The 25,124-nt window shown below is 44.6% G+C and overlaps 1 protein-coding gene across 5 annotated transcripts in view; it reads right to left on the bottom strand.

Annotated features, from left to right (window-relative positions):
• Window positions 1-25,124, bottom strand: part of PKD2L1 (polycystin 2 like 1, transient receptor potential cation channel) — a 124,618-nt gene that overhangs the window by 85,320 nt on the left and 14,174 nt on the right. For all 5 annotated transcript variants that reach the window (XM_084845144.1, XM_084845143.1, XM_084845140.1 and 2 more), the window contains one exon: window positions 4,208-4,321. The gene's annotated coding sequence lies outside the window, so the exon portion shown is untranslated. The remainder of the gene's footprint in view (window positions 1-4,207; window positions 4,322-25,124) is intronic.

Consider the following 25,124-nt stretch of genomic DNA (forward strand, 5'->3'; position numbering starts at 1 on the left):
TGGGTGAGCTCCTTTTCCTGCATACTATGCCTACTGCAGTGGATAAGTCAGGCCTAGTGATTGTGGCTACGTACAGAAGCTTACCTATAGCCTCTCTATAGCCGTTGTTTTCAGCTCAGTAGGTTCCCTTTTCTTGTGGAAACCTGTTTCCATTGGTGCAGGCATTGGATTAGCACCTTTTAGTCATAGGCTCCCTAGCAACGCTAGGATCATTTGTTTTTGACTAGGAAGGTAACTGCCATCTTCTCCCCTAACAGTTTGTATTCCTAAATAGTAACTGGCATCTCCTAGATGTTTGACTTCCACCTCTTTGTTTAGATGGAATACAATTTCTGCACTGTCCTTTTGATTGTCATGGCATATAATCAGGTCATCAATGTAAGTCAGTATAAATGTCCACCTGCCTTCTCTATAATGGATGTAGAGGCAGGGGTCAGCTTCACCTTGTTTAAAGCTTTGGCTGGTCAGCACCTTGCCCAGTTGTTCCATGCTTGTTTTAAGCTGTAGATCTTCTGCAGCTTGCACATGCGATACTTGTTTTTGTCACTTGTAAATCCTGGGGGTTGTTCATGTACAACTCTTCCATTTTTCCATGCAAAAATGCAGTCTTTATGTCAAGGTGTTCTATGTGAATGTTTCTTGAGGCTGCTAGGCTTAAGAGCACTCTTATTATAGCATGTTTCACAACTGGTGCAGAAGTCTCATCATAGTCTTCTTCACCATATTTTTGGGAGCAGCCTTTGGCAATGAGCCTGGCCTTGTATCACTGTATCTCTCCTTCTGCACACTGCTTGGCTTTAAAAACCCACTTGCGGCCTATGGCCTTTTTGCCGATCGGCAGTTTTGTAAAAGTCCACATTCTGTTTTTAATTTCTCTTGTACTGCCTTTTTCCATTTGCTTGCTTTTGCTGTAGACATCTCTTCTGCTTCTTTCCATGATGTAGGTTCTTGTGGTAACAATGACCTTGTGAGGTAGGTGAGTCATTCGGCTGGAACTCCTTTGTTGGACAGTGATGAGTGTCTGGGATTTGGTTCAGGAGTATCATTTGCTTCTACAACAACCTCTGTCTCTCTGCTGGCTCTCTGGGAGCTTCCACCTGTACTTCCTTATCTGGTGATGTCTCCATCTCTGGGTGTCAGGCAATACTATTCTAATTCTTTGCTGACACTGTCACCATCAACCTCTTTGCAGCTGTCACCACCATGGCTCTGGTCACTTCTTTCTCATTCATCAAAGTACACCACTCTGCCTATAGTTTTCCTGTCTGTCTTTGGGCTTAGAGCTCTGTATCCCTTGCTTCCTGGAACATAGTAAACCATGGTGCCTCTTCATCTTTGGAGTCCAGCTTGAATCTCATTTCCTTTGGAATGTCCACATAGACCCGACTTCCAAATACTCTCAGGTGCTCTATGCTTGGCTTTCGCTCCTGCCACAACTCATAGGGAGTTTTGTCAGTGGCCTTGGTTGGCAGTCTATTTCATAAGTACGTGGCTGTCATTACGCCTTCTCCCCAATGTCTGTTGGAAAGTTCTGTGTCTAGCAGCGTACACCTCACCATGTCCATTAGTTCTTTCTGCAACAGCATTTAGTTCTGGGGTGTATGAAACTGTCAGTCTATGTTCTATTCCCTGCTCTCTCAAATATGCCTGTTTGTGATAGGATATGTACTCACCACCACTGTTGCTTTGGATAGCTTGAGGCTTCCTGTTGAACTTGTTGGACACTTTGGCAACATATTCCTTCACCATATGTGCAGTTTGGGTCTTCTATGTTAGCAGGTAGCTCACATGGTACCTGGAAAAATCATCTGTAAAAGTATCTGTTCCCTCCAGCTGAGGCTAGCTGAATGGGACCACACAGATTGGTCTGAATCAACTGAAGAGACTTGCTTGAGCGTCTCTGACTCTGCTTGGGGATTGGTGCCCTGGTTGCCTTCCTGTTTATGCCTGTCACACATTTATGATCACAATTAGTGTACTCTTTATATCACTGTTTCTTACCAAGTCCTTCCTCTTCAGCTCTAGAATGGCATTCATGTTGTGATATGCAAACCACCTGTGCCATAGCGTGGAGCTATCCTTGGTTGTACATTGGCAGTATTAGCCTTTTCTTCTTGGCAGTGTAGTTCAAAGGCTCCACCATTTTTGAAGTCTCTGACATATAGTTGACCTTCAAAAGAAACTGTACAGTCTTTCTTATTAAAGTGTACATCAAACCTGTTTCTTGTCAGTGTGGATACACTCAGCAGATTTGTCTTCAGTTCAGGAATGAAATGTACTTCCTCTGCTTGCACACATTCTCAATCTTGCATCTTAGGGCTATCTTTCATTTGCCCTTTATGGCAACAGGGTTTCCATCAGCTAAATGTACGCTCCTTTTTGCATCTGGGTTTAGTTCAGGGCATAGAATAGCAGTAGAGGACATGTGTGAAGACACTCCACTGTCAATCAGCCTTGTAACATTGGTATTTCTTCTTTGGGTTATATTAAAAGTTCTGTGATCTTTATTTTTATGCTGATTATGATCCTTTGGGCTCTGTGTCCCCTTGGAGGAGTTAAAATTGCCCTGGCACTCCCTCTGGAGGTGGCCCTTTTTGTTGTATTTAAAGCATGTGAGTGCTTTATTCTTTGTAACTGCTGGCTTTGCCTTGATGGGCTTTCAAAATGCCCACCCTTGGGCTTGTTTTTGGTGATCATGTAACTTGAGCTACTGTGTGTTTCAGCCTGCTCATGAGCCTCTTGTCTCAGTGCTTCTCCCCTTATGGGGCTTAGCAAATCACTTAACACTCTCTTTCAACATTGAAACAAATGTGGAGTAGCTTTGTGGAAAGGAGCTTAGAAATAGTCCAATTTTTAGCTGATCATTTAATATTTGCTCTGATGTGGCCAGCTTATCTTGCATATTTAGTAGACTTGCAGTATGCTTACCAGCATCCCCTCCTTCCTTTAAGCTTGTAGGAAATAGTTCTCTAAACAATAAAACTTGTTTGTGCATCTCATCTTCCCCATATAATTTCTGCAGTGCTTTCAGCATATCTGCAGCCATTCTTTCTCCTTTTGTATGCACAATCTGATCGTCTGGTAAGCCTTTACACCTTTGGAGCTGCATCTTGCAACAGCTTCTTCTTCCATGCCAGGTCGCTCTTTATCCAGTGATTCAAGTATCCCATCCACCTCGAGTTGGTTTCTCAGTCTGAAGCACCATACATGACAGTTCTCTACATTTAGTTTGGGGATCACTGTTTGCCTGCTCTCAGTCATCATTCCAATTCAAAAAGGAAAAAAACCCTCAAACCTCATTTTGCTGTGTGTGTGACTTCAGCCATAAAACTGACAACACATGCAGTCCCTAGTTATTTAAAGAAGGAACTACTGTTTCCTGGGCCCATAACCCATGTTGGAAAGTGTGGTGTGACTTACAGCAGAGTTGCTTTATACAGAGAAAGTGTGGCAACACAGCATTTAGTATTGGGGGCAATAAACGTAGGCTAGAGACTGTTTAAAAGGACTTCAAATGGACAGGGAAAGCAATTCTATGCCCACCAGACAGTGTCTGGGGTGGGGGCATAGGATTGTTCTGTTTCCTGGCTCTGAAACCATACTCCCTGCTCCTCCCCCTCCCCCTCATAGATGGCATGGAGAGAACCATGCCAGCTACCTCTCTGCACTCAGAAAATGGAGCACGGAGATGGGGGAAAGGGGGTGGAGAGGGAGGAGACCCGGGTGGCAGCCATACAATAAATCCTATGGCTGCCCCAGCCTCCTTCCCTCCTGCTCCCCAAAGCCTCTGCTAGATGGGCAAAAACACCCATTTAGCTTAAGTGCAGAACAGGAGGCGCCTCCCGATCTGCATAGGATACTCGTAAGCCTCTGAGTTTGGGCAGATCCCAGGGCAGATCTCTTAGGATTGCACCCTTACTTTATTAGTGCTTTTATACACATCATTAGAGAGCACATGGCACTTTTTGCCAAGGCAAGAGGAAGGAGAAGGAAGAGGAAGGGGAGAGAGCAGAGAAAAAGGAACTGATCAGGCTACAGGACATTCTCCCTAGTATCTGGAACAATGCAGTTGTTCTGGTTATCCAACAATCCCCATCAAAAGAATGGATTGCCCGTGTGACTGATCTTAAGAAGAAAAGAAATAGCACACCATGGAAAATGGTGTCAAAGTCCAAGCAGCTCCAGAGAAAACAACAATACTACTTACACAAACAGATATCCACCAAGAATACGATATACACTAACAGTTCACGCAGCGTGGTCTTTACATAAAGCTCTCGATTCTCAGCAGTGTTTTCAGTCAGAGTTGTGCCCCAAAGTCCTGTAAAGAGAGAAATAATAGGAATAAATGAACACTGTGCTTCTGGATTTACCTGTTTGCTGTTTTAGGCATTAAAAATCCACAACTGGATTGCTCCAGCGTGTTCCCACTGAAGTGAACAGAACTACCCCAGAAATCTGAGCTGTGGATGGCAGCATTAAAAGCCACAGCTCAGACTGTGGAAATGGTGTATGTCCTTTATCAGATGGTCCATTGCAATGGAAATGGGTTTAGGATTAAAGGTACCTATCCAACCGAAACCAGCAGCTTAACAAAGTGGGCCACTTCTCAGTTTTTGCATTGGAGCCTGAGAATGTAAGGCTGCCATCCCAAACTTGGAATAAACTGCAGTGAACTCAGCTTTTGAATAGACATCTTGTAGGACTGCACAGTACATTTTAAGGAAGTAGGTTTCTAACACACATGGCTAAATAAATAAATACATTTATATCTTGCCTTTCACCAAAAATGGTACTCAAGGTTGCTAACAATAATACAATACGGATTAACACAAAATCTTGTTTAAAACTTAAAAACAAATAAATTAAAAGCACAGTTTAAAAACAGGATAATCAGAAGGGATTAAGCCCCCTTCAGCTGCAGACCATGTACACATCAAAGGCCTGCCTGAATAAAAACACCTTTGCCTGCTGGCAGAAAGTCAACAAAGAGGGTGCCAATGTAGCCTCCCTTGGCAGGGAGTTCCAGAGCCTGGGAGCAGCCACTGAGAAGGCCCCACTAAACATGCCTCCAAGGTCCCCATTAAACGTGCCTCTGATGGTGGTGGTGGGACCAAGAGAAGGGCCTCTCCTGAAGGACTTAAAACCTGGGGCAGACTCATATGGGAAAATGCAGTGTTTCCGATAGTCTGGTCCTGAGTTATCTAGGGCTTTATAGGTCATAAACAGCACTTTGAATCGTGCCTGGAAACAGACCCATAGCCAGTAAAGCTGTTGTAACAAGGGAGTCATATACCTAGCTTTGGTCAACAGTCTGCCACAAACATTCTGGGCTAGCTGAAGTTTCCAAACACTTTTTAAAGGCAGCCACATAGACTGCATTACAGAGTCCAAACAGGATGCAGTCAAGGCAAAGTAGGGAGCCCGTTTGGCTCAACTCAGCAGGAGTGATCAGGTCAGCCACCCAGGAACATAGGAAGCTGCCTTATACTGAATCAGGCCATTGGTCCACCTAGTCCAATATTGTCGACAGTGACTTGCAGCATCTCTCCAGGGTTTAAGGGAGGATTATTTCCTTGCCCTACCTGGAGATATTGGGGATTGAACCTGGGACCTTCTACATGCAAAGCATTGTTTCTAAGCTGGTGGACTGTACCCCACAGACTCTGCCTTCCAAACAAACTTCCAAGTTTTGATTTAAACAAGAGGCTTCTAAACAGAACTATCTCAGGCTGTGGCTTCTCTGTCCTCAGGCCAGAAGCAGTGGGTGTTGGCCTTAACGTCTTCTTGGTTCCTTTCCATGCTGACAGGAAAATCCCCAAGAGGTGGAAGACCATGGGATGGGGCACCTGGTCAAGGGGACAGAATCATGATAGATCACTGCAGCTCTACCTCCTTGCCCCTCCTCCGAGTCCTGCCTGCTGCAAGACAGAGAACCCAGGTGGGCAAAGCTGAGATTTAGGGCTCCTTCACACTGAGCTTTTATCCTGCGATTGAGATTGCTCCTTCATGGAAGTTTGCGGGCTCTTTACATGATGCTGTGACCCTGCCGTGATCCTCCTGCACTAAATGCCCTTTGTTCCATTTTTAAATAGATCGCAGATAATGTGCTATCAAATTACCCTGTTGTGTTCCGCTTGAGTTCCCTCCTGAAAAGAGGAAAAGTGGCAAGAAGAGGAGTGCGATCAATGAAAGATAATGGAAGACTCAGATTGGGGGAGAAAGAGGGGGAAAGGGGAGGGGGGAAAGGAAGCACGTGAAAAAGGGAGTCGTCATGATCCTGCATTTAAAACAGAAGCAGAAAGCCCCACTTTAAATGCAGGATTTTAGGTTGGTGTAGAGAGGCCCTTACTCCTTAGTCTCATCCAAACAGGTCTCCATGATACAGGCCAGGTCAGCATGCTCATCTAAGATCAAGTCCTGGGTGGCTATTGTTTTTCCATTTAGCAATCTGGCATTTAGAAGGAGTACCTTAAACCCTGGGGGACCGTCACCAGGACTCCTCAGGCTCTCTGAAATGGGAGAGATTTATGATTGTCAAAATATATTTAAATCTATGCAAATGAAGGTCCGCCTTACTCCACCCTTATTATTCCCTGTCATATCCTCCTATCCACGCACCTCAACTGCTACTTCCTCATTCATATATTACTGAGTTTTGCAAAAATCCAGAGACTGGGCTCAGAAGAAAACATGCCAATTTAGAAGGATGCAAAACTGGAAAATGTGCATATTTTTATTTACACAGTTTATTTTAAGCTGAGGATTTGAGTTTTGTACGGCAAACAATGCTAAATCAACCCTTTCCCCAGTCGATATGCCACCAAACCTAAGTGTGCTCCAGGGCTGGTCCATGTACAGGACAGATGGGACATTTGTCTTGGATACTACTACCAGCGCCTTCAGCAATATTCTGGCCACAGATGCAGGTAAAAGTTGGGAGAGAGATGGAATGGTGTATCTGTCATTGAACCTCAGAAATGATACTGAGAGGAAGGGTGAACAGCCAAAGTGAGCATGGTGATGAGCTGTGGCCAGTGGTGTAGTGGTAAATTTTGAATTGCAGGCGCTCATCTTGACAGTTCCCATGGCCTTGCCCCCAAGGAGAGTCCAAGTTTGCAGGCAGCTGTGTTGATCCGTATCAGCAAACCAGTTCTAGCCATTTTATTTCCACCAGGAGCAGGTCTTTTGTAAAACGAATGGGTCTTCATTACCCATTCAAGACCAGGCCACCCCAAAATACTTTGCCTCATAACAGGGAACAATATATTGTTGTTGGGAAAACTGATTTCCCTCCAGTCACTGTGAAGATCACAGCTAAGCTCAGAGGCAACAGGGATGTCTGAGGGGGGTGGCAGATGACATCACGATCCCTGCTAATAACAAAGTGCTGGGGCTGCATCCCTGTGAGTCCTGGCTCCACTAAGCCACTGGCTGTGATCTGGTTTGGGTCAATCATATTGTGCACAACTGCAAATCTAAGCCTAAATCAGATTCCCCCCATAGTTTTCAATGGTGCAAAACAAGTTTCTGTTAGGTTCTGTCAAGAACCTAACTTCATGGGTTGGGCTGGGTTCATTTTGAAAATTGTTCACTTAACTTTTCTTTCATCTGCTCACTGCTGATGAGCTACATTGCACCATTAAAGGGCTTAACAGCTTGTTCCACTAATGGCTTGTTGTTATTGCCATTCTCAGTCAAACTTTCATCCGAAGTATGTATGAATTTCCACTTGAAAGCTGAGTAGGTATGCCCACATCAATATCCAAAGGGGCTTCTGTTCCTTTCATATAATCTCAAGTGGTTCAGCCCTAAGGACACCCAGACTTGGAGCTCAGTGATGGATATAGCTCCACACCCCTAATCGAAAGCACTCAGATTTGAACAGCACAGAGTGATCTGTGATAAGGAAGGCTAAAAGCCTGGCTAATGTGCACTGATGTGCAATCATACTTGTGATTAAAAAGCTTACTTTTTTTTCTTTTTAAAGACCTAGGTTTCTTAGAAAACTGCAAAAGGCACATCATACCTGCCCCATGAAACTGCCCTTGCCTTTTCCCATCAGGTGACCAGAGCTCCAGTAAACATTGGTCATCAAAGGGCATCCTCACATGGGCCTGGCTTCTTTGCACAATTGACTGCACTAGCGCAGGGGTGGGCAGACTACTTGCTTTTTTACTAGAACCTTAAGGTCCACCAAGTGGAGCCACGTACAAAATGGTGGCTCAGGCCAGCAGACCCATGCTAAGAATTAAGGAACATGGTGCCTCTGAGCATATGCTAAGTCCAGGAATTTGTGATCAGTAGCAGAACCAAGCTCACAAGTCCCTTCGCACAAAATCAATTCCTAGTTTCCCTCTAAGCATTCCCCCAAGCAACCTAATTTAGTTGTTACTGTTAGACAACTGGGAGTCTGAAACCCTTGCAGATCTCCTGCAAATTACACAGATCTATCAGTAGATCTACCTTCTGCCCACTCCTGCACTAGCTCAAATAGCCTGGGCTGGACTATGGCCACATTCCACTAGGCCAACACATTAATTTGGACAACCAGTCTCTGCATTCCTATGTGCAAACTTTTAAGAACATAAGAAGAGGCCTGCTGGATCAGACCAAAGGCCTCTCCAGTCCAGCATTCTGTTCCCACAGAGGCCAACCAGGTGCCCATGGGAAGCCCGCAAGCAGGACATGAGTGTAACAGCACCCTTCTGCATGTGTTGTTGTTGTTTATTAAATCTCTTAGACACCTATCTCAAAAAAAAAGACTCAAGGAGATTTAAAACAAACCTAAAACACACAAAATGTAAAACAGCTAAAAGCAATTATCCACTAAAATACCGCCACCTCATAAAACAACTAAATATCAAAATGGCTAAAACATCAGTGACAACCATAAACAATTCAACTGATGCATTAAAGAGCCCATCGCATCCCATCAAATGCCTGGGAATAGAGGAAAGTATTCCCCATCAACTGGTATTGAAAGGCATACTGCATCTGATATTGGAAATAATATGTAGCCATCATCCAAACTAGTAGGCACTGATAGCCTTTTCCTTCATAAATGTGCCTAACCCCTTTGAAAGCCATCCACATTAGCCATCAGTACGTCTTGTGGTAGTTTAACTATGCACTATGTGAAGAAGTACTTCCTTTTCTCTGCCCAAATCTCCCAATATTCAGCTTCATTGGATGACCCTGGGTCCTAGTATGATGAGAGGTTCTAGCATTATTTTCCCCAACTATTTTCTCCACACCACCGTAATTGTATGCACTTTTATCATATCCCCTCTTTTTGCCCTTTTTCTAAGCTAAAAAGCTCCAAACATTGTAACCTTTTCTCATAGGGGAGTTATTCCAACCCCTTGATCATTTTAGTTGCTGTTTTCTCTACCTTTTCCAGCTTTACGATATACTTTTTGAGATGTGGTGACCAGAACTATACACAGTATTCCAAGCATGGTCACATCATAGATTTGGATAAAGCAGCACTTTGGAAGGACAGTCATTCTTTCCTCAGCATTTTTTTTTAATATGGTGCCTCAAAACCATGCAACTGGATCATAATTTATTTTTTTCAATTCCCGGTCTTTTGCAAGGGTGCAAGTATACTCTTATGGCTGGCCAGTATGTGTAGCCTTGCCTGTACTTTGTGCACAGATGCAAAGGATCAGGGGAGAAATAATACTAAGGGGAAGGAGGGACCCAGCAGCACAATTCAGAAGCACTGAAAAATGGGGGGGGGGGCAAAGGCATAGGTGCACGAATACCTCCCCCTTGGCAGTATCTGCCTCTCTTACTTCTAAGTGTTGGACTGACACTTCTTAGCATTCCCCACCTTTTCAACAGTGCCCCCAGTCTCCAGCTACTTCGGAAGAGGGAGATATTACCTCCCCCCACTTTTTGCAGCTCCTTTTCGCAGCACTTACTGCTGCGGTTATTGCAGTTCTCTGACAGTTCTACCCACCCCCGCCCCCCCGAGAAGGCAGCTGAGTTGGACAGAGTGAATGGGGCCTACTGTTGTGTGTGTGTGTGCGCGCGTGCGCACGAGTGCAAGTACTGCTTGTGCTGGCACCCCATTTGCTCTGTCTTGATCTGCCACTTAGGGTTTTTTTAATGTTTGGGAAAATTAGCATATTTGGGGAGACTTGTAAATGGAAGGGAAATGTACACAAACTTAGTGGCTGGGAAGTTTATGGAGGCAAAATTTGTGTAAAGTTATTGGCTGGAAAGTAAATGGAGGGGAAATTTGCACATCTGCAGTAATGGAACAGTTGGTGCAGGTGCACAAATTTCCCTGCCATGCATATCCCAGTCATTATATTTGTGCAAATTTCACCTCTATTTATTTACCAGCCATTAAATTTGTGTAAAGTGCTCTGAAATGGAGCCATGAAAATGGGGGTGGAGGTAATATCTCCCCTTTCTGGAGAAGCTGGAAACTTGGGGAAGTGTTGAAAAGGTGGGCGACACTGAGAAATGTCAGTCCAACACCTAAAAGTTGTGCTACTGGGTCCCTCCTTCCCCTTAGTATTATTTCTCCCCGGTCCTTTGTGTGCAAATTAGCTTATATCCAGCCTCATCTTGTCAATTTGCTTGTATGTTACCTACTCTCTTTTGCTGCTCACTTTGACGGCTGAAACAGACAAGGCAATTGTTCAGGCATATTGGACAGCCACAAGAATGTGCTACTGCACTTGTGGAAGACTGACAAAAATTATTTTAAAAATTGTGACCGCAATTGTGCATTTTTGAGGTGGCAAAAAAATTGCTGAGGAATGAAAAGGGTCATTAATTGGAGCGACTGCAATTGTGCATTTTTAAGAGACTGAAAAGTATTGTTTTTAAAAGCTGGGGAACAAAAAGAGGTAGCAATAGAAGAGGGGGGGGCAAGACGGTTTTTGCCACAAAATCCCCTCAGGGATGTGCCAGAGCCAACTGGAGGACTGAGGAGAAAGGAGAGGGAGAACAAGCCACAGCAAGCCCGATCATGGGTTGTTCAGCTGATTCGCAGGGGTGGCTTAGCGTTACATCCAAACTTGACAATTGTGCAACTTTGGCAATCTCTTAGTTGTGTGAAACTACTGTATACAAATTAGGTGTGGCTCTCTGTCTTGATTTATTTCTCAGTGATTGCCACAGTACTGAACAAGTTATTCCTAAATGCATTTGCAGTTGTTGTTTCTTGGCCTGGCTCAACCGTACCCCTAATGCTCAGGCCAGGTAACATTTCCTTATTGTATTAATCCTCACTGCTATCCAATGAGGTGCAACAAACAAACAAACATAACCATCTTCACTGTGATCAGGTGAGGTGGTTATGTCTGTTTGTTGCATTTTAGAAAGTAGCAAATTGTGGGGGAGGTTGCTTCATGTATTCGGTTGAGTTTGCACAACATGACAACCCACCCTGCGAAATAAGCTATGCGTTGTGGGTTGTCATCGAAACAACCCATGGCGAGCCTGACAGACAATCAAGCTTACTGTGGGTGTTCTCCTTCTCCTTCCCCCTCGGTCCTCTAGCTGGCTCTGGCACATATCCCAGGGCCTTGGCAGCAGAACCCATCTTGTCTGCCACCAAGTCCCCCTCCCCGCTCCAGTTGCAACCTCAGTTGCATTCAGAGCTTTTTAAAAAAAAATGTTGTGCCCTGACATTTGTGCAAAATGGCTCCATTTTTCCCCATTATCTTTTTGGCCTCCGGAATGTGTGCAAATGACTTTGTAATTTCTTGTCGGGGGTGTTGGTTTTTATAATTGTGAAGGTGCGCAATTGCAGCTGTCAAATTATATATGTCCACACTTCACACCTTGGGGATCAGGTTGCTAAGCGTGCAATCTGATCCCCTTTCCTCAATTTGACAGCTGTCAGTGTGCGCAATTACCCACTGACAGGGGAAATGGGACCAGATTGCACCCTTAGCACAGTTATTCTCAAGTTCTGAAGTGTAGAACTTACTCTTGGAGGTTCCCCCTTCCATTCCACTGTTCCTTGAGGCTCCCCCAAGTGGTTTTAAGGGTGATCTAGGGTCCATCCCATTTTTGGAGGTCCCATTTGCAATAAAAGGGGAGGTCTGAAAATAAGGTGGACTCTAGATCACCCTTAAAACCACTTGGGGGAGACTTGGGGAGGGGTATTATTATTATTATTATTATATCCTGCCTTTTTCCCAATACTGGAACTCAAGGCGGCTTTACAACATTAAAAACTTGTACAGTTAAAACATATAAATAGAAATATACAAAAGTTAAAAATATAATTAAATCAATAATATTAAAATTGTATAAAATTTTAGAATTTAAAAAAGCCAGCAACAATATAAATAGTATCAATCCATCATATCCATCAGGTCCAGACTATCTATCCCCACAGGCCTGCCGGAACAAATTTTTTTTTTTGCCCGCCTGCCTACAAAAACATACCAAGGAGAGTGCTACTCTTGCCTTCCTGGAAAGGGAGTTCCAGAGCCTTGGGGCAGCCACCGAGAAGGCCCTCTCCCGCGTTCCCACCAGGCGAGCCTGTAATGGTAGCGGGACTGCGAGAAGGGCCTCCCCTGAGGATCTCAGGGCACATGCAGGCTTATAGGGGAGAATACAGTCTTTCAGATAACCTGGACCTGAGCTGTATAGGGCTTTATAGGTCATGACCAGCACTTTGAATTGTGCCCAGAAACAGACTGGGAGCCAGTGTAGTTGTTTTAGCAGGGGAGTTGTATGCTCCCTGTAGCCAGCCCCAGTCAATAGTCTGGCAGCAACTCTTTGAATCAGCTGAAGTTTACGAACACTCTTCAGAGGCAGCTCCATGTTGAGCACATTACAGTAATCCAAACAGGATGTAATGAAGGCATGCATCTCTGTGGCCAAGGCAGACATCTCAAGGAACGGGCGCAGCTGGCGCACGAGCTTTAACTGTGCAGATGCATTCCTGGCCACTGCTGAAACCTGGGCATCCAGGCTCAGGGCTGAATCCAGAAGTTCACCCAAGCTGCAAACCTGTGTCTTCAGGGGGAGTGTAACCCCATCCAGCACAAGCCGAATCCCTATTCCCTGATCTGCCTTTCAGCTGACCAGGAGCACCTCATCTGGATTAAGCTTCAATTTGTTTGCCCTCATCCAGTCCATTACTGCCGACAGACACCAGTTTAGCACCAGAACAACTTCCTTGGAATTAGATGGAAAGGAAAAGGAGAGATGGGTGTCATCAGCGTACTGGTGACACTGACCCACAAAACTCCGGACAACCTCTCCCAGTGGTTTTGAGTATATGTTAAATAGCATGGGGGACAAAACAGAACCCTGAGGAACTCCACAGGCCAATGGCCAGGGAGTCGAACAGAAGTCCCCTAGAACCACCTCTGGGTCCGCCCCTCTAAGAAGGAATGGAGCCACTGTAAAACATGTAGAATGGAAGGGGAGACCCCTCCCAAGTGTAAATCCCACACTTTAAAACTTAAGGAGAACTTTGCTAAGGGGCCAATTTTGTCCCCTTTCCCTCTCAACCTGTCAGCTGTCAGAGGCTGTCAAACTAGCCTATATGCAGCCCCATCTTATAAATTACCTTGTATGTTTCCTAGAACACTTTGTTCCCTTTGAGGGCTGAAACAGCCACAATTGCACACCTCTGCAAAAACACACCCCACCCCCAAAAGTTACAAAAACATTTGTGCACATTCCTGGCATGGAAAAAAATAATTAAAAAATAATTTCCTGCCCTGTTTTCTCCAAATGTCAGGGCACAAAAAAAAAACTTAGAAAGGGTTGCAGAACGAGTAACAGCCCCTCCAAAATGCTGCTTCGGCTTTGGTGGAGGGGCTGTCACTATGGCATAGGCGAACTTGCTTGGCAAGAGTGGCAGGGGTGTCTGCTGCTCCTGCCAAGCAGCTCCCTCACCATTGCCCACAACCCAGGATGGGTTGGTAGTGCCAGGTTCGGATGACATGCCAACCTATCATGGGTAGAACAACCCCTACACCAAGCCATGGGTTGTTAGGGTGGCTTGTTGCCCACACACAAGCCATCCTGCAGGAATTCGTCTGGAGTCACATGACATGACAGGTCAGCCACGATGGGATGTTGTGTAATGAGAACCCAGTCATTACCTTTTCCAACGCATGGATGACCAATGTGCACGCATTGTGAAAGACATATATGTAACCCCAGCCCACCACTGCAAAATGCATATTTTCTCTAAGTAATGTATGAAGCTGCATTGCTTTGGCAGATCAGGCCATTTCACACATTTGCTGTTCTAAGAGAGCAATCATCTCAGTGTGTGTGTGTGTGTGTGTGTGTGTGTGCATGTGCAGATATTAAGAGCTAAAATGAATTTGCTCTCAAAAAGCCCTCTGAAAGATTTCTTTCATAAATTTTTATAGACGGTAGTATATACATATAATACTGCATATTATAATTGCTAATGATATATTTGATATTTCTTTTGACAATCAGTAGTATTTAAATTCCATCTTTGACATTTGTGTTTGAAAGCATACAGTGGTATTTAGTAGGGCTGTGCACAGACCCCCCGCTTCGCTTCAGATGCCACTTCAGACCTTCTGAAGTGGCCCCGATTCACTTCAGACCAATTCAGACCCCATCCACTTTGACTCGCATCTGAATCCGAAGCAAGCTTCAGACATCCAAATCACTTGTTTTTGGCGTTTTCCCATTGACTTGCATGGGAAAACACAAATGGCCATAACTTTTTATGTTTTCAAGATACATATATGAAATTTGGGGAACTTTCAGCACCTCTGGAGGGCATCCCTCCTGCCAAACCTCAGACAGTTTGGCCCACTATTTTTGGCCCACTAGCAGCAGAGGCAGGATAGCACTGGAGCTGAGAGAGAAATGCCCTGGAGCTTCTCTTGCAGCTCCCGTCCCATCCTGCCGCCGCCATCACCGCACACAATGGCAGCTCGTCAGGGCAGCAGGAGGCTGCTCAATTATCAGGCGGATCGCACACCCCAGTGGATTGTCTTGAGCTCCCCCCGGGGGGCATGCACCCCACTTTGGAGACCATTGCTCTAGCTTCTAGTCCTCTCCTCTCCAGTAACACTACCTCTCTCACAATGAGCAAACGGAGGCTGACTCAATGCAAAGCTCACTCCCTCCCTCCCCCCTCCCCCTCCCCCCTCCTTGTCTTCTGCCCCTCTCAGTGGTTGGATCTCTCTCAAACTGATACATTTGGCACCTCCGCCTCCTCTCCCCTTCCCCCTCCCCCCTCCTGCTCTGTGTGATCTTTCACAAGTTGATACATTTTGGAGACAGCCTGTCTGGGCTGCTCAGAAGGCATAAGAAGAGCTATGAATCTCTGAGGTGGACGCAGTGCCTTGTTGATGAGCTATTTCGCTTCAGGGCACCTCGTTGCTATTGTGATCTGCTTCTGATCGTGACAAGGCACCTCCGAATCAGCCTGCATCCCCTGTTATTTGGGCTTTGGACCGAAGCGGTGCACAGCCCTAGTATTTAGTAACGGGCAGTGCACACTAAGATTGCTTCCTTCTAGCTGTTTATTGCTATGAGTGAAAATTGTTCACTCATTTTTAGGGAGGATCTAGTTATATTGCTGCCAATAATTGCATTGCAATGTTTTCTGTATAGTCCTCTTGTCTTTTTCCAGACTTGTCTTTTGTCTCTCCACCCACCTAGCCAATACAAAATGCAACTGCAGCACCAGTGTGGATGGCTAAATGCCTATTAAACCTTTTCAGAGCTACTTAATTAGAAAGTTCTTTATTGTGGCCTCGGGTTGTAATTCCTTCCTGTGCAGCACAATCAGCATTACTGGTGAATAAATGATGAATTTCCCCTTATGCTGTGTGTGTGTGTGTGCTTTAATTACTGTTTTCTATTCATTAATTTTTCTTTTATTGTGAAATAACACTGTTTTGTCAGCAAATCTAAAACACTCCAGTTCTGAGGTATGATTGATTTAACATTTAAAATCCCAATTACAATTCCAAATTCAAAACTTTGCATTCTGAATTTGAATGTCAAATGTTGCTGAATTTTTAATTTTGCGAAACATTAATTTTTGCTCTGGAAAAAATGTCTTCTCTGGCTCCTCAGCTTATCAGCCTCACATCTCCAATAGCTTCAGCCTGTATTTGGTTTCCTACATTCAACTCAAGATTCTACTGCTATCCCACACCAGCTTGCTCTTACCTAAACTACATCTACCCAGGGCATTGTTGGAGGTGGGGGGACTTGGCTGCACAAATACAACACAGGGCAGCTGTGCTTATATGCCCTCCCGCTGTAGCACTGATTTGGGCTGGTGGGATTGCTGGCCTAGTTGCTGTCCACTGGGCCATGTTGTCAGCAGAGTCATAAAAACTCCTGACACAGTTTCTCTCACTGTCTATTCGCTTAGCAGCTGGCATTTCTGGACAGGAACAAGGACATGGGGCTCAGCGGCGCAGGCCAACAGCTACCAGAACTTTTCATTGTGGTGATTGTTGGAGCAAGTGCACTGTGAAGATTTTACAATGTGCATGAAAATGCCTGCCCACCGTGCTACTGCATAAGAGGACCATGGAGGGGGCCAGCATCATTTGCCCGGGTGCATTTAACAAAGCTGATAGCAGGTGTGTTAGTCACCCAGATGCCACCCAGATGAGCTGATCTGCCCAAGCGCCTCTCCCTTCACTGAATAACTGCTTGTCAACTCACCCTAAGCCACTTCTCTGGCAGTGCAATCTCGTTGAGGCTTCTGCCATTCAAATTCCTTTCGCAAAGGTGAGGCACATAGCACATGCTTGGGGGAACTTTGCCCTTCTGAACTTTTTAGGAAAGACATCCTCCCTTTGAAATGAGCTCTGCATATGGTCAGAGGTACTCAATTCTAAGTACCAGAACATTTGTTAACAAAAGTGGCAACCTTACACATTAAGTCCTGCTCAAATGTCTGGTCTACTCATAGAATTTGCTGTGGGGTGGAGGTGCCAGCACGCGATCTGCCTCAGTGGTGTTCTGTAAAACTTCTGGGAGAGAGTAGTTCTTGCAATTAGTGGTATTATCTTTATATATTGTTTTTGTCTGGTAAATTAATACTTTAAATACTTGACTATAATTTGGACTGGCCATTTGAATTGGTCAATCTTCCCCTCCCTCCTTTGGTTTATGGTGCTTGCTCCCTTTCCCTCTCCAATCCCCTGCAACCTATCGTGGGTCCTGCTGCAGCTATTAGCCTGTCTCCGCCTCCCCCCATTCCATACCTTCATGTGACAGCCCAACCCTAGCTAGGTTTATGTGATAGCCTCATTTTGCCAGGTGCAATGTGTGTATATGTATGTATGTGTATATGTGCGTGAGTGTGTGTGTGTGTGGGGGGAGAGCTAGGGAGTGTGTCTTGACTACTTTAATGCATGCTGTCACCCAGCCTTCTTACAACGCAGCCAGCAATTTGCTAGCAGTAAAGGCAGTAGTGAGGGAAACCGGCAGAGCTCTCTAGAGCTCATAAATTTATGTTATTACATTTATATCCTGTCTTTCCTTCAAGGAGCTTAAGGCAGAATATATGGTTCTCCCCCACCCTCACCCTTTATCCTCACAACCACCCTGTGAGGTAGCTTCATGCCTGGGTGGGGATTTGAACCTGGGTCAGCCCAAGCCTAGTGCAAAACTTTAACAACTACACTACACTTCAGAGCAACAAGCACTGAGTAGGTGCCCTGCAAAAATTCCCAGCAGAGTAAACAGATCCAGACATCTCAGGCAAGTTACATTTTATAAGAAGGCAAGAAACAAAACAAAAACAAATGTAACACCCTGCCCTCCACACACAGACCACCCCCTTATCAAAGAGGTAAAAAAAACCCTCTTAGCCCCAAATATGTCTGCTCCAAGCAGGTTTGAAACTGTTTCAGGGAACTTTCAAAAAGTTACCCCCCACATAATTTGACATCCAGTCTCATATTTGTAAACTGCTCATGTCTTTATTACAATCCCCTTCTCTATTAGCATACAGCCAGACCCTCATCATTCCAAAATGCACTGTAAAAATTAATTAACTCTCAAGTCATCACAAACATTTACAAAGGGTACTCCATCTCCAAATGGTGTGAACAACAACGGTTGGTTAAGTATGACTGATATAATCTCCAGTTGTTGTACACATGATACTCAAACTAATTTAGCCCAGCTACCTGGAAGAAAGCTGATTTTACAGCTGTGCATGTTTATATAGAAGCAAGCCCGACCTGAGTTCAGTGAGACTTAGTCCTAAATGAGTGTGCATAAGATCGCTCCCTTGCAACTCTTTGAAGCTCTGGGAAACTACATTGGCACTGTTCACCTCAACTAGTTTGAAGGTTGTGACCACTGAGCCTTGGACTCCCCAGCTGTAAAAGAGGAAATTCTGTGGGCCCTGCCATAGCTTGCAGAAAATCACTGTCTCCCTTCTCCATTTCCATTCTTATTTTTCAGCTTGTTAATCACACAACACTGTTGACACAGTACAAAGAAACACGAGACAAGGCATTTTACTGCACAATATTTCCACAGTAAGCACTGTACAGAAGTTACTTTTTTGCTTCTCCCCGCCTGGAGATTGGAGCCGTCACAAATTGCTGGCCCTCTCCTAAATGTGCAAACTCTGCTTCACCTCACCTTACCCCACCCTGGTTACCTCGGATGCCTTTGAAGATATAGAAGCAGCATCCAGGAAAAGGGTTCTTCTTTTTCTTCACTTCCTCAGCATTCTTTGTTTCCTTTTTGTAGGGTAGGGAGTCAGTCAGTTTCTCAATATTTTCGTAGGGATTTTCCAGGATGGATTTGGGGTTGTAGATAGCCCTGATTTTCAGTGAGGAGGAAGGTGAACCATTATAAACAGGATTGTCCCATGCTTTCTTCCCCAGAGTTTCCAGTTCATGCTCTTCTTGTGCTTGGAAATGGCTCTCAGCTCTGTTGTTTAGTTGGGAAGAACTCATGGCTATATAGCAAGCAGAAGTTTCTTTTTAATTCAGTTGCTGAGGCTGGTAAAACAGGCAGGTCAGCAATAGGGGTGACATTAGTCTGCTCTGCACTCTGCTCAGTTGCCTCTTTTATACCAATTCATTGGGTGACAGGCATAGAATGGAGGCACAGGCCATTGTTGGGAACAGCTGTAAGTTCTATTCTTCAGTAAGCATAGCTACACCCAGGGGAGGATCTCTTCCTCCGTGCAGATGACAGTCATGAAATCCAGCATAGGGAGAAAAGGCTGTTAGGATATTGGCTTTTGTGGCCTGGCTTCTAGAGAGGGAGGGAAAAGAAGAGGCAGGATGTTCATTGGACATCTTGGGTTGCAGGCAGTGGTGAGTGGCACCTGGCACATCTCCAAACACTATTGGCTAGGTTCTAAATACAGCTGCACCAAGAGAGCGTTTGAGATCCGTAAATCAAATTTTAGACTTGTTTCCTGAGACTAGTCTTTGAATGGAGGCTCTTAAGAACTCCTGCATTCAATATGGCAACTTTTGCCCTATGAACAGGCAAGCAGATGCTTTTTTGTGGCACTCATGGCAACAATCTGAAAGTCACGGAGACAAATTACAGAATCATAAAACGGCCAGTATGAAACAATGTAGGTTTAGGGTTAGTTACAGTATATGCAAATGGTGGTGCTGTGAGAAGGCACATGCCCACCTGTCTAAGTGGGTGTCTGCACTGAAGAGGTCCTCCACCATCACCAAAGGCAAAAACCTACCTGTCAGAAGCCTCAGTTCTATGGATGCTTATGGCAAGGAGACGTATGGCTTCATTCTTGTGTCTCCTGTCTCAGGTAGGAAAGTCTGCTTGTAAGAATGTAAGGATAATACATTTGTCACACAGTGAGCTGGTTTTCATGACATAACAGCCCACTGTGGTTTGACTTACTAGCAGGGGCTGTTGGATTGTACTGGGTGCCCACGGGCACCATTTTTGCATGGTGCCTACTGGAGCCTGGCTTGCCATGTCTTGTCATTGCTGGAGTAAAGCAACGTTTTTCATCTGAGTGTGCGCGCACGCGCGTGTGTGTGTGTAGGGGGTGATAGACAAAAAGACGCTTGTGTTCTTCCTCCACTAGATTTTCTTGTAACTACTCTTTGATGTAGCTCTCAGGCCTTCCCTTTTCCTTCTTCATTGGTAGTAAGTGTTCCTTTGCCTGAACAGTGCAACCATAATAGCCGCTCTCAACCTTTTCTTCAAAAACTATTTGTTTTCCCAGGAGCTATGAACTTCCAATACAATGCTGTTTGCTTCTGAAGTAGCAGTATATGCATGTTTCTTTCTACAGCACTTGCCTTGCACCAGTTGCACGCTGAAACTATGCCGATATAACTTACCAAACAAATATAACTCTAACAGGTTATAGATCCAGAATATCAAAAAGGTGTTTAAGGCTAAAGGTTTTTGAGGAAAGGAAACCATGGCTCAGGCAAGTGTGAACACTCATGCCTTGATTGCAAAGCTTCAGTCAGGGAACTTCCACACACAGCTGTACAGAGTGGAGATGCAGCTGGAGGATGAAGGGCTGTTGGACATCACAAGGACAGACAGCCCCACAGAAGGTGCTGAAAACATTGCTGGATTCAATGAAAAGGACTGCAAGGCTAAATCCTTAAAAATATAAGGATAAATCCTTAGCAGATTCACAGCCAATTCATGTAAAGAATGAAAACAGTGCAAAATAAATGTTGTTAGCTCTGAAAAATTTATATGGGAAAACAGAGATGCAAAATCAAATTCAGCTTCATAAAGAATTGTTTTCTGCTCAACTAAGGGATGGAGATTGCCCCTTAGAACATACTGAAACATTGTTGGATTTAATGGACAAACTCAGCATTCCAAGAGGAACCTTAAACAATGAGTAAAAGATTGCAATCCTACTGGCTTCTTTACCAAATGAATATTCCCCATTTATTTCTGGCATGATTGCAAAGATGAACCTAGACTTTGGAAATGTGCTCTTCTGAGTTTAGAAGGGGGGCGGGTAGAGGAAAGATCTCACTCTCACATGAGAAAAATAATACTTCTGGGTCAAATTACGTTGTGAAAGAGAAGAAAAGTGCAATAGCGCATGTAGCGGCTAATGTTATAATTGCGAGGGAACTGGGGATTTTAAAAGGGACTGCCCAGCTCCAGTTTGTTCTCTTCAGAGGACCAGTGCTGTAGGCAGGAAAGGGGAGAAAAACACACACACACACACACACACACACACACACACACGATTTTTCACACCAGTCCAAGCCAAGGATTCCTTACCATTATAACAGTGGAGGGTCAAATGGGATTTCCACTCCCCCCCCCCCAGAAAGAAGAAAAAGTAAAAAGCATTTAAATATTTAATCGCATTAAATGAATCAACTAAATATTTCCATGTGACCTAGGCTAAGTCACTGACTCATTAATCCTGGTTTTCTTTTCGTCATCTAGCCCGTCCCATTACTTCGCTCTCCAAGGTGGAGGGGCCTGCAGACTAGAGACTCCCACGGCAAGGCTCCCTGGCTCCAGTCTTCTCAGTGCAGGGAGAGTCAAATTACTGGTTTCACTTTTGGGGCCCCCTTCCCAGGGAATTATCAAAGCTTTCAGCAGAGGCTGCCAGAAGCTATAAGGCAATTTTCAGCCTGTAACATAAATACGGTGAGCCTTGAGTAAGGCCAGCCCCTTGGATACCTTTTGGATACCACTTCCCTCCTGTTGGCTAACTTTTCTCTATTAAGGCAAGGCCATAGAGGAACCAACTGCCACATTAGGAAGGCACAATTCTAAAGGGCAAATCCACTCTCCCTTTGCAAGAGGTCTGGTTCCTCTAAAAGGGCCAGTTGGAATAAAAAGGTAGGCCTGACCTAGCAGGCTTTGATGTTCAAATATGTACTCCATTGTCCCATCCCTCCCTACAAGGAATTATGTTCAAATGTGTGTTCCTTCCCTCCAAGGAGCTCTCAATGGCTGATATGCCTTTCCCTCAACCCCCCTTTATCCTCACAAAAACCTTGTGGTTAAAATCATGTGAGATCATGTGTGGCCTAAAAGGATCTAGCTACACGGCTATGTAGGGATCTGAAGTGTTTAATATTAATTCTTTCTTGATAGAGTAAAAAAAAGCACAAATGTTCTGAAAAGTATAACTCATGCAGTTCTAATCTCCAGGAGAATGTTGAAAGCAATCCTGGAGATTTTAGCAGTCTGGTATTGTGTAAAATGTTTGGTGCAGGAGAAGGAAATCTCCAGGCATAACTTCAGTCAGATTTGGCAACCCTAGTCTGCACTGGGGTCCTGGGAGGGTTGTGCTCGGTATCGTCTTTGCATTGTTGCCTCACACAACCCCTAATACGGTTTATTGTACTTGTGCTGATACTGAAGGGTTTTGAGCATAAGCAGAGTGAGCAGTAGAAATGTGCCTGTATGTTATATTTGTTTTGTAGGAGAGACTTCATCTTTTGGAAATACAGAAATTGGTATTCAGTTTGGAGAATAAAAATAGTATTTTTATAATTATACATTAATATTATATAATACTAATTTATAATTATATATAATGTTAAGTATTATATATAATTATAAATTACTATATAATTTATATAATTGGTATTTTATTAGTATTTCACTCAGGGGCGTTGCTAGGTCCTTAAAAGATCCGGGGCACAGGCCCATAACACACATTTGCATAAGCGCACCTCATATGTTGTTGTTGTTGTTGTTGTTCAGTCGTTCAGTCGTGTCCGACTCTTCGTGACCCCATGGACCATAGCACGCCAGGTCTTCCTGTCCTGCGCTCTCTCCCGGAGCGTGCTCAAGTTCATATTCATTGCATCCGTGATGCTATCTAGCCATCTCATCCTCTGCCGTCCCCTTCTCCTTTTGCCTTCAGTCTTTCCCAGCATCGGGGTCTTTTCCAGGGAGTTTTCTCTTCGCATTAGGTGGCCAAAATATTGGAGCTTCAGCTTCATTATCTGTCCTTCCAATGAGCGGTCAGGGTTGATTTCCTTTAGGATGGACTGATTGGACCTCCTTGCAGTCCAGGGGACTCGTAAGAGTCTTCTCCAGCACCACAGTTCGAAAGCATCAATTCTTCGGCGCTCAGCCTTCCTTATAGTCCAGCTCTCACAGCCATACATTACTACTGGGAAAACCATAGCTTTGATTAGACGGACCTTTGTCGGCAAGGTGATGCCTCTGCTTCTTACTATGCTGTCTAGGTTTGCCATAGCTTTCCTCCCAAGGAGCAAGCGTCTTTTAATTTCATGGCTACAGTCACCGTCTGCGGTGATCTTGGAGCCCAAGAAAGTAAAATCTGTCACTGCTTCCATTTCTTCCCCTTCTATATGCCAGGAAGTGATGGGGCCAGATGCCATGATCTTCGTTTTTTTAATGTTGAGTTTCAAACCAGCTTTTGCGCTCTCCTCTTTCACCCTCAACAAGAGGCTCTTGAGATCCTCTTCGCTTTCTGCCATTAGGGTGGTATCGTCTGCATATCGGAGGTTGTTGATAATTCTCCCAGCAATCTTAATTCCAACCTCTGATTCATCCAACCCGGCATTTCTCATGATGTACTCTGCATATAAGTTAAATAAGCAGGGTGACAATATGCAGCCTTGTCGTACTCCTTTCCCAATTTTGAACCAATCGGTTGTTCCATGTCTGGTTCTGACTGTTGCTTCTTGACCCTCGTACAGGTTTCTCAGGAGACAGGTAAGGTGGTCTGGTACTCCCATCACTTTAAGAATTTGCCACAGTTTGTTGTGATCCACACAATCAAAGGCTTTAGCGTAGTCAATGAAGCAGAAATAGACGTTTTTCTGGAATTCTCTTGCTTTCTCCATGATGCAGCGAATGTTGGCGATTTGATCTCTAGTTCCTCTGCCTTTTCTAAACCCAGCTTGCACTTCCGGTAGTTCTCGGTTCACATACTGCTGAAGCCTAGCTTGCAGGATTTTGAGCATCACCTTGCTGGCATGTGAAATGAGCGCAATTGTGCGGTAGTTTGAACACTCTTTGGCGTTGCCCTTCTTTGGAATTGGAATGTAAACTGACCTTTTCCAGTCTTGTGGCCACTGTTGAGTGTTCCAGATTTGTTGGCATATTGAATGCAGCACTTTAACAGCATCATCTTTTAGGATTTTAAATAGCTCGGCTGGAATACTGTCATCTCCGCTAGCTTTGTTGTTACTAATGCTTCCTAAGGCCCACTTGACTTCACTCTCGAGGATGTCCGGCTCAAGTTCAGTGACCGCACTATCATGGCTATCAGGGACATTCAGATCTTTCCTGTATAGTTCTTCTGTGTATTCTTGCCACCTCTTCTTAATCTCATCTGCTTCTGTTAGGTCCCTGCCTTCTTTGTCCTTGATCATGCCCGTCTTTGCACAAAACGTTCCCTTGAGATCTCCAATTTTCTTGAAGAGATCTCTAGTCTTTCCCATTCTATTGTTTTCCTCAACTTCTTTGCATTGTTCATTTAAGAAGGCCTTCTTGTCTCTCCTTGCTATTCTCTGGAACTCTGCATTCAGTTGGCTATATCTTCCCCTTTCTCCCTTGCTTTTCGCTTCCCTTCTTTCGTGAGCTACTTGTAAAGCCTCATCAGACAGCCACTTGGCTTTCTTGCATTTCTTCTTCTTTGGGATGGATTGAGTTGCTGCCTCCTGAACAATGTTACGGACCTCCGTCCATAGTTCCTCAGGCACTCTGTCTATCAGGTCTAATCCCTGAAATCTATTCCTCACCTCCACTGTATATTCATCAGGGATATGATTTAGGTCATACCTGAACGGTTTAGTGGTTTTCCCGACGTTCTTCAATTTAAGACGAAATTTTGCAAGAAGCAGCTCATGATCTGAGCCACAGTCAGCTCCAGGTCTTGTTTTTACTGACTGTATGGAGCTTCTCCATCTTTGGCTGCAAAGGACATAATCAATCTGATTTCGATATTGACCATCTGGTGACGTCCATGTGTAGAGTCGCCTCTTGTGCTGTTGGAAAAGAGTGTTTGCTATGATCAGCATGTTCTCTTGGCAAAACTCTATTAGCTTTTGTCCTGCTTCATTTTGTACACCAAGGCCATGCCTGCCTGTTATCCCGGTGATTTCTTGACTTCCTACTTTAGCATTCCAATCCCCGATGATGAAGAGGCCATCTTTTTTTGGTGTTAGTTCTAGAAGGTG

The sequence above is a fragment of the Heloderma suspectum genome, chromosome 3, assembly GCF_057233095.1.
Source record: "Heloderma suspectum isolate Gila_16-S chromosome 3, 16-S_ref, whole genome shotgun sequence".
Taxonomy (NCBI): Eukaryota; Metazoa; Chordata; class Lepidosauria; order Squamata; family Helodermatidae; genus Heloderma; species Heloderma suspectum.